Source organism: Aphelocoma coerulescens, chromosome 5, assembly GCF_041296385.1.
Source record: "Aphelocoma coerulescens isolate FSJ_1873_10779 chromosome 5, UR_Acoe_1.0, whole genome shotgun sequence".
NCBI classification, from domain to species: domain Eukaryota; kingdom Metazoa; phylum Chordata; class Aves; order Passeriformes; family Corvidae; genus Aphelocoma; species Aphelocoma coerulescens.
In genome coordinates, this window is record NC_091019.1 from 27,011,031 (window position 1) to 27,025,916 (window position 14,886).

Sequence of the window (14,886 nt, forward strand, 5' to 3'; positions counted from 1 at the left end):
AGCCAGTTTATACTAGAGTATAGCAGTATTATACAAACTTGGGTACAAACTGGGATTAAAACACCCAGCAAAATTGCTGCTTAGGATTCCTAGGCTAGATGATTTTATCAGCTCTGTGTGGAAAATTGCAAGTCTTCATGTCTTGAGGTACAACATAGGGTCTTCAACAACATAAGATCTTAGTAAAGTGTTTAAATGGGTAATGTTCTCTGGTGTTGTTGCTTCAGAAATAAGAAACAGAAAACACGCTGTGATCAGATATGCTGTCATCATATGTACCTAGCTGACTTTTGACCTCCACACTCCCTGCGGAGATCTCTTATCAAAGCACTCACCTTAGCCGACATGGCTTAACAGAAAAAAGTCTAACCAAATCACAGAAACAGTAGAAAGTCCAAAATTAGAAAAAAAATATACTCTGGCAATATAGTGGTCTCCTTAAATGGGATTAAGCAGTAAGATCTATTTCAAATACTGTGTAAAAAAATCCAAACTAGCGTGAATTCTTTTTGATATATTTTTCTTGGTTTAGCATCTTAATGACTGCTTATGATTCCCCTGTGAATGTGCAGTCATTCAATGGCAGAATAATTTCACTATATCCCATTGTTTTGTTCCAATAAGGAAGACAGGTTCTGTGCTCCAATGGGAGGACTTAATTTATTGTGGCAAAAAAACACGCAGAAGATAAAAGCCTCACAGAATTGCAATACGATCTCTAGACAAAATTCTTAATGATGGTATTTGGCTAAGAAGGGGAAATTCTTCCTCTTCATATAAAAAATGGTCACAGAACTATGCCCACTTCATACTGTGTGATTTGAAGCTGTGGTGGGACACTGACAAAAGATGTACAGTAGGGATGAGAAATAAAGGGTGCAGCAAATAACTTTGGTCATCAGTGACCTCAGTGGTTCCTACTATTGGTTCTGCTTGAAGATCCTCTTTTCCCTTACCAGGAGAACCAATAAGGTGGAGAAATTCTAACCCAATGATGGCTTGCATATGAAATTTATAATCTGAGAGCAGAATCTGAAAGTCTTCAAGGGAGGAGAGCTTGAGCTTTCATTAAACTTGTTACAAGTTCAAGATGGCCAGTAGCAGCTGAAACATTGGTGTGGGATTCTTTGCCTCCCACAGATCTATGATCATAGAAGGGCTCTGGAAGTCAAATTTCAGGCAACTCCAAGCTTTATTTTCATCTGTTGCTTGTTTTCTTTTAAGGTACTCCTAGAAAACATAAAATATAAGTTATGTACAACTGATGAAGGAATTGGAATCTAAAAGCTGTTTAGTTTGCAGCTACTCTCCACAAACTTTGCTGTCTGCATCACAGCCAGTGCCTGTCATTACTGTTTGTAAGGGAGAGAGAGTGCTTTCCAGCTGTCGCGGGTTGGGTTTGTAACCGGGCGGAAACACCAATTTAGTGTAGTGGTTTGGTCTAAAATACTCATTACTGTTTATCTTCTGTGAGATAAGAATTAGGAGAAATGCAAAGCAGGCACCAACTTGAATGAATATAAAGAAGTTTATTAACAGACCTAAAAGAAGAAAAGAAAAAATTATACCACCTTTAGAACTCTCCTCCTCCCCCCACCTTCCTCCCGTCTCCCACTGACAATGTAAAGACAACCCTTAAGATGTTCAGTCTGTTTACCACTTCCATAATAACCTTGTTCAGTCCATTTAGAAAGAGAAGTCTCTTTTTGCTCATGCTATGAAAACAGTATCACACCGAGACAGCCACCCACTTCCAAATATTGTTCAGTCCATTTAGGAAGAGGAGTCTCTCTGCTTGCGATGTGAGTCCCTTCCCCCGACTTGCAGCTTTTCCCGCAACTGCTTTCGAGGGTCCACTCTTGAAAGTTTTCTGGGGTACAATTTTAAGGTTGAGCTGTTCAGAAACAAAGAAAAACAGAGGCCCTTCTCCTTCCCTGGGAGCAAAGGGTCATCTTCATCTTTAAGACTATCTCTGGAAGCATCTCTAGGAATTGAGGTTTTTCTCCTTTCCTCTTTGGAGCAAAAGTCCTCATCTGGTTCATCTGGTTCATCTCTCTCTGTCCAAACTTCTCATGAAATTACAGCTGCGTCAGCATCTGCCTATCTCAGCGCAGGTGCTTCTGCTTATGAGTTGAACACTCCACCCCCCATATCTTCATGAAATTACAACAGGATACTCTGATATATCATAGCTTCACAACAGACTTTCAGCTTTAAGCATCTCCTCTCTCTCTTCCCTCAGGTTTTCAGCTCTTCACAGCAATAAAAGGGTTAATCTCACCTCGGCCTTACAGCTGGAATGTGGCTTATCGCAGTTGGTCACCTGACCTCTGCCGGACAGAGGTGCCGCTTTGCTGAATCTCGGCCGCAGTGGAGGGGGGGGGGGGGGTTCCGAGCCGCTCCGGCTGCCCACGGCAAGGCAGTGGGGGGGGGTTCCATGGCTGGAACAGGCCCATGGCTCCAGGCTGGCCGTGGCCCGGCCCGGCCTGGCCCAAGCAGGGCCTGGCCGGGCCTGCTGGCCCCTGCACGGGGCCCGCAGCCACCTGTCCCAGCGCCGGAAACGAGAGAGAGCTGGGGTGGGAGTTTGTCTATTCTTAAGTGTGTATCACAGAGGCGGTCACAACTTTAAGTGGCTTAAAGAATTGTCCATATTCAAACTGGCCAGCTGATAGGTTCTATCAGGTCCCAGAGGAAGCTGTAAGCACCCCTTAGCAAGGATATCCCTTCCGGGACTATGCTTGCTAACCTATGACACCAGCCCACAAAGTATAAACAAGGTATTTACAGCTCAAACTCCTACTTCTTAGAGGTACTTGGATCCCAGTAGCACACTGTGATGGATTTGTCTGTCAGTGTTGCCACCGTAAGTAAAGAGTAAAGCGTTGTAAGGAAGTGAGAAGGGAAGAGGTAGGAAATTACATGTATGTATGCATTGGTTTGGTTTAGGGTAGGTTCGTTTAGCATTCTCTGATCACCACAGAATCAAAATAAGTTTTTTAAAAAGGGTGTATTTATTCTCATAAAATCCTATCTGTAGAAGTGAGATAGTGCTCCTGTGTTTATCTGGGGAACCAAGGCACAGCAAGATTAATGCAGAATTTCATTGGATGTAAAGAGCCTGGTTTTAGGAGGTGTTTCCAGGGCAGGCTTCTCAGAATATGAAGTATCTAGAAGGCATTGCAGGGAGAGATTTGTGTGAGGCCCAGTAAAAATCAGGCACCAACTTCTGCAACTTTTGCCATTGGTCAGGTTACAGTTGGGAGTAAGCATGTTGGAAGATATGTATTCCTAAATGTAAATGAAAGAGGAATGGTATCTAGATAATTAAGAACTTGAAATGAGTAAATATTTTCTAATGAAAACACTGCCATTTTGAGAAACACTGAGGAGGGAAAGACAGACGAAAACTTGCCAAAAGGAGAGTAGTGAGTAGCACTAATTGTTCATCATCCTCATTTGTGAGTAGCATTAATTGTTCATCCAAGACACTGTTGTGCACCTCTCAAGAGCAGAGAGGACACGCACTGACCTCTTCTGCCTGTGCCCCTCAGCGATCCTTGGCTGGCCACAGGGCTTGCAAGAGCTTTGCTGATCTCATTGTATATGCTACTTCCACCTTAAACTAAGAGAGAGATATAATCTGTTCAATGCTGCAGAGCATGGGTCTCACCCGTAATTCCCCTTGGGGCTCAGAAAATAGGGCAAGGTAGAGGGAGGATTTCCATTCATTTAATGCATCGATGATCTGCAGTTTTCCGGAGCACATCTCAGAGTCTGCAATTTCACTTAAAATCTGTTGTTGGATTGAAGGCAGCATTTGAAGCCAGAGCAGGGCTATCTATCCCCCACTACCTTCACTGCAGCTCTGTGAATGCTCCAGCGATGAAAAATCTGTTCAAATTCTAGTAGAGTAGAATCTCCAAGAGATCATTTGTTGACAGATGCTGCAGAGATAGAGACATTGAATTCCTTCTTCAGCCCTAAATATTCTCCCTAAATATTCTCCATTCCAATGAAATGCAGAAGGTCTGCAATTACACCATCTCTGGCATATCTTCCTCTTTGATAAATTTAGGGCTTCATTTCTCAGGGCTATCAATTTGGCAACTTCTTACCCAGTGCTAAATTTGCTGAAGGTTGAAGGAAATTTCTAACCATAATATTTGGATTTATTGACTCTTTCTTGTAAGACATGTTCTCTTTGAATATCACTGACTAGGAAATAAGTTAAATGAAGATGTAATCCTGCAGCATGTCAAGTGCTGTCCTGTGGTATAATGTCTTCCTTTCTGACACAGTGCACAGGCTGGCACTGCTTTTACCTTGGGCAATGACGTGGAGCTTCAGCCTGAACTTTCTTTCACGTGTTCCTCCCCAGTTTCAACACCCACCCACCCCCTCCCCAATATATGTTCACTCCTTTCATTTCTTGAAGTTTCCACTTTTCAATCCTTATGAACGTTAAGGCTGAACAAGTTTCCCTTGAGCAAGTGATTGCCTCAGAGCCTCTTTTGCTGCAGTTCACCCTCCGTGTGAGTGTGGGACCATGGATCCTTCTTCACAGCACAGTGATTCAGCAAACTCTCTGCATCTGATTTCTTTGTTGACAAGCAGAACTGGTTTGAATAGTATAGAATGAGAAAGCCAGGGATTGCAGATATTAGTATATCAGATATTCCCGTTTCAAACTGAGACTTGTTTGAAGTTTTTGAATAAAAAAATCTAAAGCAAAGTATCAGCTGAAGCCAAATATTTTATTTAAACTTTAACTGCTTCAGTTTTAAAGCAAACAAAAGAAAGAGAATTCTTTATTTTCAAAAATGTTAAAAGAGTATTTAGATTACTTTGAAATGCTTTCAAGATGCAAATTTTAAAAAACACTGAAGTGCAGCCTTCTTCACCAAAAAAAACAAAAAACCCAACAAAATGAAAAATCAAGAAAAAAAAAAAAAAACAAACAAAAAAAAAACGAAAAGAACCACGAAGAAGCTCTGAAAATGAGTGAACTTCCATGAAGCATTTTATGGGAACACTTTCTGACCAGCATTATGAAACTTTAACTCTTCTCACTTTCTCCTGTAATGCTAATCCTGGACCAGTATAACCATCTAGCTCCAGTTATGCCAGATTAATTCCATTCTGCAACAAACTCCATGGATGAACCAAACTGGGTGCATTGATGCAGCTCATGAGAGGCCAAGCAGAGCTGCCTGTGCTGGTCCAGAAGGAGCTCAGTTAGCCCTGAGCTGAGCTGAGCTGAGCTCTGCCTGCTGAGCTCAGTGCACAGCGTCTGGGTAGAGTGCCAAGCTAACAGAGGGAAGTTGCTCCTGATACCCCAGCTGGGTTATTTAAAACCAGGTGATGTGCAGATACTGAATACTCAGCTGTTCAGTGTTAGTAAATCCTTTCTTTGTGTAGTGGAGCAAAGCTGAATCACAGCTTTGTATGGTCACAGGTATAAGGGAAGTCTAATCTGAAATCAAGTACAGCTCTGGCTTCCCATGTTTCAACAGGCATTCTGCTTAGCACACTGAATTTCTTGTTACATGTCAGACAGAACAGACAATTCTATTTCCCTGTTCTGCCAGGTATTATGTAGGCTCAGAGCACACTAACAACCATGCTCAAAGACTGAGACAAATATAATTTTAAATGAAGAATTACTGTCTCACACCTTGAGAGGAATGCTGGGGAGCCTCCATCTTGGAGGCAGCAGGGACCAAGCGGAATAGAGCAGAATGATTGTTATTTAGCAAATACCAGAGACTAATTCTGCACTTGCTACAGAACAAAAACCATGCAGAGCTACCTGTCAGGACTGGGTCCTTGGAGGGTTGGAGCACACCAGGAGGACAAGGGGCCATTTTCAGTAGGGTTTGCAGTGTCAGAAAGAACTGCAGTAGACTGCAGTGAAATACATTTTTGCTGGGAGTTGAATTCTGACTAGACTACTAAAATGCAAAATTATTTTCCTGTATTTATCCAAGACTGACTGAAGCTTTTTAAATTGCCTTCTTGTCTGCTGGCAGCACCTATTGAGAGCTGAAAAGGCTGAAATGGCTAAAGAGGGAGGTGATGAATAAAAATTTTTCAGTTGTCCATTGCTCAGTGGATCAGCAGCCTCCTTGCTCATATCTCACCAAATGACCAAAAGTGAGAAAGGCAAGATACTGAAGACACTCCCGGGGTCTAAGTGTTGCACAGTGGGGACTATGCTGGTTGGAAGGCACAGAGACATTACTCTAAGCTAGCACTAATGACTGTTTCTTTGCAGCAACAGTGCTCCACTACTGCAGTCATCTTAGCTTACTGAGGTTTGTTGGACTATAGGGATTTTTTTGTTGGGGTGGTGTTTTCTGTTACACTATGATGCCAAATACCTTCTGGCTGGGCACAGCAAGCTGTCTGGCAGAACCTCTGTGTTCTGGTGTTTTGTGTTTCTCTTTGTGAAGTAAGGTAGGAGGAACGTGGTACTGGAAAACCTAATAACCTTAAAACCAATTGGAAGGTGATGTTAAAAAAAAAGTCATGATTTGAGATCTTTTACTTCTATTCCTTCCTTCCATTTTTCCTGTGTTCCTTCTTACTAGTGGAGGCACACTGGCATAAACCCTAAGTAGATTCAACTGAGGTTTTCCTACCTGTATGAAAACTCTCTTTGCTTTGAATAGAGATTTTGTCACAAGGAGGCTGATTCTTGCCCATTTGGCCCTCAAGGTAACCTGAATACCTGCAGCTCGTTGACATCTCCTATTGCTCTCACACTGAAGTGAATTTATTTTACGTATTAGGCCTGATGCTACAACAGTTTGTGCTCACTGGGATACCCACAGGACGTAGTACCAAGTGCTCAGCATCTTATAGGTCAGAAAGTGTTAGACACTGACAGTGGGACAAAATGACCAGAGACTGGACTATTAGCCCAAAAATATATCTTTCTCTGTTACCATCGTTCTACTTGGACTAAGATATGTACCAGAGTACCTGGTGGAAGGGATGAGATGAAGGCAAGCAGGGATAGAAATGAGAAAAATTACTGAATTTCCCTTTTTGTTTCCTGCTCTTTGTTTGTTTCCCTGGCTTTGTGTGCGATTCCAGGCCTGTGCAGGGAGAAGACACAGAGCCCCATGTAAATGGTTATGTAACAAATATGGTTTCAATTTACAGCTTCCTTCAGTTACTTTAACCCATGGCTCAAAAAGAGTGAAAACAATGTCTTATTACTGTGACTTGGCAATTTCTGCTTGGCTTTATGTACTGATGCTGCACACTGTTTGGATGAGCGGTACCCTTGTCCTTAGGCTCAGGCCTTGGGAACAGTGATGATGGAAATGCCAGTACTGCCTCAATATGTCACTTCACATTGGTCTCCTGGGACAAGAAGGCCACTTGTTTCCAGAAAGGCACAATAATTTGTGTCAGCTCGTTAAGCTGGCATACTGCTGATTCAGGCACTGAACTCTAACAGAGCACTTAGTCCCAGCTCTGTAATGGCCTGTCCCTTGTATTGCCCTGGGGATAACTGGGATTAGTTCCTGGAGGGAAAGGTCAAAGAACTCAGGAAAGATGGTTATTGTCAATCCAAATTAAAAGTGATGCTGGAAATATAAGATTTGAATAGTGTGTTGAATAACTGGAAGGGAAAAATCTCTTGGAGAGCATGTGTAAGTGTTGAACTCCGGACAGAATAGAGTTGCTGCCTGTATATAAGTCCCTGAAAAGGAAGGAAGGATTTAATAGATTAGGAATGGAACTTGGTCACAGCTTTATTAATTCATTTCCAAGACTGAGGGAGGAAATCTTTATCAAAAATAGCACAAGGAAGAAATGCTAAATGACCAGTGCAAGATAGGCCAAATAATTTTGCAAGAGGCAGCAGGCAGTACAAGAGATTATTCAAGGAGGTCAAACAGAACAAGTTTTTGAAAGATTGTTCTTTGGTTTTGGGCAGTGGGCAATATTAAGTGGTTTCTGACAAAAGTATTTAGGACAGATGTTTGGGAGGGTGGATCCTGCAGTATACTTCTTTATGGAACTAAGATTGGGTGCAGTGTTTTGTTTGCACTTTGTATCTGCTTGAGTTGATTTAATCTGGGTGCTTTTCAAAACCCTGGTAGGGGACTGTCAGAAGTGAGAGAGGAAGCTCATTCCTTCTGAGCTGAAACAGGAGCTAAATCTGGACAAGGCTGCTCAATTTTGCAGAGAGGTTATTTTGTTGGGGGAGGAAGGGCTGGGGGAGATTTGCTTTAAAATTAAATTCCTTTTGATCTCTTGATATTAAGTGAATTAACTTTTTCAGATGAAATCTGCAAGTCTATGTGCTGAATTGGATGAAGGACTTTAATACATCTGTAATTTTTATAACCTCTCTGCGATCCATGCTTCACCTGCCTCTTCACCTGCCTTTCCTTTGTACTTTAAATAGTCACAATTATTGCTAGATAACCTGAAAATGTTCTCACCATTCAGTCTTCCTATTAATTGGCAAACGAGAAAACTCATTTTCTGTAAGCTGTATTTCGCTGACTGCTTGCTTTGATTTGGTAGTTTAAAAACACCTATGTAAAACCCTATTTTCATTTGCCTAGGCTATAAATATTGAGTCACAGTTCTATTCTCCTATGTCAAACAAAAAGCTGAGGGAGTTGAAAAAATTTAGTTTTGGGGAACCAGTTCAAAAAACAGGCTCTTCGGAGGAAATTAATATTTTACTGCAGAATCTTGCAAAAAAGATGTAGTTGAAACTGAGTAACCCATTCAGGCAAAGAGATAGACATCTTCCTCAAATTTGAGAAACAAATCTGGACTAATTTTATTTTTGAGGTATGTGGTCCCCTGCTTCTGCATTCTGTGACAACAACCATCACTATGATTTCACTTAGACCTAAAAAATGCCAAGCCTGATTCTTCTGAGACCAGAAAATACAAAACACCATCAGAAAATGTGAGCTTGATAAAATTTTCCTACTTCTTGACAGAGAGACACATGAAGTTTGGGATTTCCAAGCCAATATATCTGCAAAATCACTCATTTGAGATTTTATGGTTAATTGTTCTAAAAACACACATGAAAGAGGCAGTTATCTCCCTCTGTCTGAAATATTGATAAATTTTATGTTTACCATATGAAACTTTGGCTATAGTCCTAAACTGGATTTTTATCTTGGTCTTCACAACCAGAGAGAATTGCTTTCAGAGAACCTTGATTGCCACAGCAGCATCCTTAAATCTTCTTCAGATTATTTCTGACAGCAATATTGGATACTGGAAAGGCTTCCAAGTGCTGTAAAGTTTCTTAGAGTGAATGCAGCTGGAATCCCTGAAGAAATACAATGCTGTTTAAACCTCTTTTTGATTCCTACCACAGTCTCTCTCTCTCCCCACTTCTCAACATAAGAATCAACTCAGATGTTTCCCACACATATTATATTTAAAAGCTATTAGTGACATTTCATATACAGTGTTTAATTTAGATGCTGTTTTATACAGCAGCTTCTGGCTTGGCAAAGGGAAAATGTTATCATGAACTTTCTGTAAGAATAAAGTCAGTGATAGGTGGGTCTGCTAACATACTTTCAAGGCATTTGCATTACTTAGCTGCATTAAGCAGGTTCATTTAATAGGTGTTTTTGTGAGAAAAGAGACAACTCTTAGTTAAATAAAAAATTAAAATAATTTATTGAAAACAGAAAAATTGAAAAATTACAGAAATTAGAAAAATATAAAAATTTGGGATCCTATGGCTCGATAGATGGTATGCCCCAGGAGCACAGGGATCTCTGATCTTCTGGGTGGGTCAGCGCTGGACCTCAGGTAGAGAAAAAGGACTTGCAGTGCTGGGCTGGCTTTTGGCTAGTCCAAAAGTCAAAAAAAAGGTTACTAAAGGCTCCTTAATAGGAGTAAGGCTTTTAATGCCCAGCACTGATGTCCACCACAGCCAGCCAGCAGAGGAAACTCCAACCTCTCTCTGTCTTTTTGAAGCCTGTCTCGTTATTTTATAGTGCCTTTGCTCCGCCCCCAGCCCGCCCCCAGCCCGCCCCCAGCCCGCCCCCAGCCCGCCCCTTCAGTTTAAAGTGATTGGTGCTTTCCCTATTGACAGATCATCTCCGTCCACCAATGGCTCATCGTTGTCAGAGGGGTGATATCAGTTGAGATAAGGGTGCTAAAATGCCTTCATTAAAATTCAGGTTGCCACGGAGCTTGCCTACAGGGTAATGGCTATGGGGCTAAGAATAGCTGCTGGCTGTTAGAACTGGGGTTTTTGGAGTTAGCCTTGGAACCAAAGTGCAAGTAAAAACACCTCAAAAAATATTAAAATACATCCAACACATCTTAAAACACTTGTAAAAGTATACAGTAAACACAGGAAAGATAACTCTTATAGTGTACAGGTGGTTTGAAATTTGAAAAGGGAGCATAAGTTGGGAATTTTTAACGGGAATTTTTAATTGGGAAGGGTGTAACTCTCTTAATAAACTACTTTGAACAATTGAAAACACTGATAATGGAACTTGATTTTTGTACCTGGGCTAATGGGTTAATTTTAACATTTAAAATATTTAACTCAGAATTAATTAATTAAAGCACTTAATATGCAAAGACCAAGCACAATTAGGGATTTCATGTATGACAGTTTTCAACACTTTGTCTCTGAATGAGCCAAATTTATATCTCTTTTGCTCTTCATTTAACTCTGTTCTCTATTTTTAGTACTGTGCATCTATGTAAGCCCTCAAGTAGCATTCAACTGTTGCAGTAGTTTATGGAGAGCTTCTAAAAAGTTTGTACTAGCTTTTAGTCTTTGAATTCAGGCATGAAGTTCATAATGAGCAAATTCTGAAAATTGATGTATGCCTGGTGACTACTGACTGCTCTCAGCAAAGTGATAAGGGAGGCCTCCCTGGTCCTAGCACCAGCTTCCACCAAAACAAGCCTGTTGTCACCAACATTTCTTGAGGAAGGAAACACTTCAGAAAAGCTGTTGGACATGGTGCTAGTGTGCACTACAGAAGTGTATATTAGCCATGGTTTTCTCCCCAGTAATTGCAGTGACTGGAAAAATCTGGAGAAGGTTACAAATGAAGTTGGTTTAATAATAGGTTCTCTGGTTGTCAAACTGTTCTGGCATATATTTATTTAAATATATATGCATATATATAGTTACAGATTTTTTCTTTTCTTTCTCCCCCCAATTTTCATTTGAAATGACTGATTTATATACTTGTCTTATAGACAAAAAATGTTTTCAAACATCTTTTAAACTCTGTTATACTTATTTCAGGCTGTGAGCTAATTGTCAGGTAGCATGTAGCACACTTTGAGCTGCCTATAAATCAGTGTACATTAGCATGTTCTACAGGTTGAGCAGGATTTTGCTGGGACAGAAGCATCTGCCCCTTACTCCACAGAACTGTAATCACAGTTTCAAGCAACAGAGTCTAATAGGTACAGAAGACTACAAAGACTTTTCACCAGGGCCATTCTCTAAATGTCTCTCCAGCTGAGGTTGAGTTATTTAGTAATGAGATTAAAATGATTCATAAGGCCTTGCAATGGGAAATAATTTATGTTCAGATGCTGGATATAAGATAACTTTATTCATGTTAGAATAGACAGCATGCTGCAGATAAGCAGCATTACTCCGTTGAAATATAGTAAGCATCTGACAAAATTTCTCTTCTGTCTCATTTTGAGAAGTCTTGTCTTTAAGGGAGATGATTATGGAAGCCTGCCAGTGATAGACAATATGTCCAGCTCAGTTCTGTCACATATGGATTTGTTAAAGTGGTTAAGGTATCAACCATCTGTTTTTAGCCACAAAATTAGGCTACAAACCCAGATCGTAGCCCAAACCAATGTGTCTGGGCAGGGTCCTCTATCTAAAACTATACTTGAGTATGACTGAGTATTCCAGAAAAGGGCTGGAATCATTATTAGCAGGAACATATGCCACTAATGCCGGTTGTGTGTGTAAAATCTACTTTCTAAATCATGTGTGCCTATGTGAAATAAAATATACTCATGTCTCACTGCCACATTCTTCATTTTTCTAGAGTGAAATCAAAAGGATGAATACTTCTAATTGAGACATCAGAGAAAGGAATAGTTGGCTTTGCTAGTACAAATTAGTTTGAAAGCAAAGAGCTTCCATTATTCTCTTTGCTTATTAGGATGGACAGATTGATTTTATAATTCCTTGAGACATAGAACTAACACTGCTTTTAAATGGGGAGTCAGATACAGAGTGTGTAACAGCTGCATATCCAAGAGGTAACAAAAATGTTCTGTTAGAGTGGGGAGAAAAGATCTTATTAAAGTGGGGGTATTTGTGAAGGCTGAGGAAAAATATGCACTATATCTGAGCAGCCTTGCTGAGTTTCTTTCTCCATGGGCTAAATAAGATCTAGTCATTTAGAGTTCCTTAGGGTTGCTCATATATTTGTGAAGCTATGAGTATTTTGTATGATACTCTTTTCTGTGTGAAACATTGCTCCTCACATGCCCTCAGCTTTTTCAGATTTGAGATGGGAAAGACACAGTGCAATTGAAATTCAAATAAATTGGATGTGTGCCTCTGACTTTAAGCCTCATTCTCAACACAATGCTCAGAAGCGGAGGAATTAAAGTGTGTTTTTTCTCCCCTGTTTTTTTTCTACAGATTAGTATTGTTCAAATGTTGGTGGAATTACACAGTCCCCAGAGATTTTAAAAGAATCAAACAAAGCTTTGGGTTTATCCTCCATCTACATTCTAAGATTAAACTGGATTTTAAATGTACTGAGACATCCAAAATCTCCTGGGTTCTCAACTGATGCTTGTAGCAATGCAGCCTTCATGACAGGAGGTGGGGAGGTACAGCATGGGAGCCCAGAGAAAAGTGCTCTGTAGCCTGTAGTCTCAGATGAGCATTTGCTGCAGAGGGGCTGTGCTGCCTTACACCCACTGAGGATTTTGTGCATTAAAAAATTTCCCTTTAAAACGAATATTCTCCATCAGATGTCAGGTCCTGTTTTTCTTCAGGTCCAATAAGAACTACAAAAGTAACTTTTTCCCATATCCTTTTGCTGCTGAGCTCGCCTAGCAATTTTGAATAACAAAAGCAACCATACTTGAGCCAGATGAAATAGCTACAAATCAAGATTGTGCTCTGCAATGTGGAAAACAACATCAAGATTTTGATTGTTTTATTTATTTATGTATTTATGCAAATTATGAGAAACACTTGGTTTGCACAGCTTTATCATTAGAATAATTCTACTTAGTCGTGCAGGCATGTCATTTTACAGTGGCTGTGGGAGCTTCATTTTTTAATGTAAGCCTATTAAGAGCTCAGGGTACCTTTTCAGGGTATCATATAGGAAGGCAGCATACTGATAGGATTCACAAGAACTAGAAAATTTACCAGGAACCTTTCTAATTAAGTTTTCTTGAACCACTCTTTCCAGACCCAGGCATCTAACCTCAAGGTTCAGGGAAATATCCCACCCAACTTCATCTCACTCTCATCAAATAAAAAAGACAGATGTGCACCAGTGCCACACTTAGACTTAACAGCTTACACATAAAACATACATATTGTTGGTGAGAGACAAAAATTAAATTTTTTCTCTCCTTAATTTGATACAAAGATAGATGCATTACCCAGGAGACAGTATCCTGCCCCAAAAATATCTTAGTCACTGGCTAAGTCTGTCTCTAGTTTGATTTGACAAGGTGCAACACGTAAAGAATATTCCACTCTAGTACAGCTGTACCAAGACTTGTTTGGAAGACCCCATTGCTTATCAGTCCTCATTTCAGTATTTTATGGCGAGTGAAATAACTTCTACAGATGGTGTTGAGATCCCAACTGAATATTCTGAGACTTAGTATTTAAAGTACACTGGGAGAAGAACCAGCCTCACATCTTTACTTGAGGCTGGGTAGGCTTGTATTTGTATCTCCTGTGTGGAGAAGGAAAACATTCTACTTCAATACTAACTTTCAGGTGGGGCACTTTATTTCTCTGCTGCCTGTGAGGGGAAGATGTGCTGAGAATGCCAAAAATCACAAGAGACCTGTGACACACTGTACACTCCTACCAGGACTTAGCAGCAAGATAAGAGGCTCTCAACTTGTGTCATGCTGTGTGGCCACAATCAAAAAGAAAGAAAATGAGGGACATAGGGGCATACAGGACCAGTGAAAAAGAAAACTGTAGTGGTACCTTACATAACAGCTTTGCCATTTGCAACCATAGTCCTGTGTACCTTTCCTCTGTTCTCTTCTTTTTCTAAGTATATCTAACAGGGGAAGTTTGTGTTGGAATTTGAATTACAAGACCTCCTCTGTACTGTAAACTCTTGCTAGCATGGTGTTTTGCTATCTTAAACTGGCCATATGGTATGCAACTGAGAGTTGTGTTAGCAACAAAACCCTAATACTTCTGCTTCTTATTTGGAAAAAAAAAGGAGTAGACCACAAGTTCCTATTACTTGTCCTTCACTTGAAATATGGTAAGAGTTCCAGGGCTATAAAAAACAGCTAGTTTTGGGAAGGAACTTGGTTATGTATTCTGTACTTTCATTTGAGATTTTTGTGGCTACAGCAAACTGGCAGATACTTCCATATTACACTTAGGCTGAGTTAATTTAATTGAATAAAAAAGAAGCTTATTTCTAAATTATTGTCTATATGGTTGTCCAGTATGTACTAATGCAAAGTTTGGAAATTCAGCTTGGCTCTCTCCTGAGTTTCCCCATAAAGAAATTACCTCAATTGTTCTGTGTTAAAGTGCTCAGCAAAAACAGGCGTCCTGTGTCTGGTAAGCTCCAAGACAACTACTATAATAAATAAAATTAATTATAAAGCTGGACTTTTTACAAGGGCCTGTAGTGACAGGACAGG

General features: G+C 40.3%; 2 long non-coding RNA genes across 2 annotated transcripts in view; one reads left to right on the plus strand and one right to left on the minus strand.

Moving 5' to 3' along the window:
• Window positions 1-14,886, plus strand: part of LOC138110776 (uncharacterized) — a 78,093-nt gene that overhangs the window by 11,146 nt on the left and 52,061 nt on the right. The window lies entirely within an intron of this gene.
• Window positions 647-2,381, minus strand: LOC138110774 (uncharacterized). The gene is made up of 2 exons (XR_011151051.1): window positions 2,282-2,381; window positions 647-1,230 (listed from the first exon to the last, which is right to left on the minus strand). It is a non-coding gene; the product is annotated as an uncharacterized lncRNA (long non-coding RNA).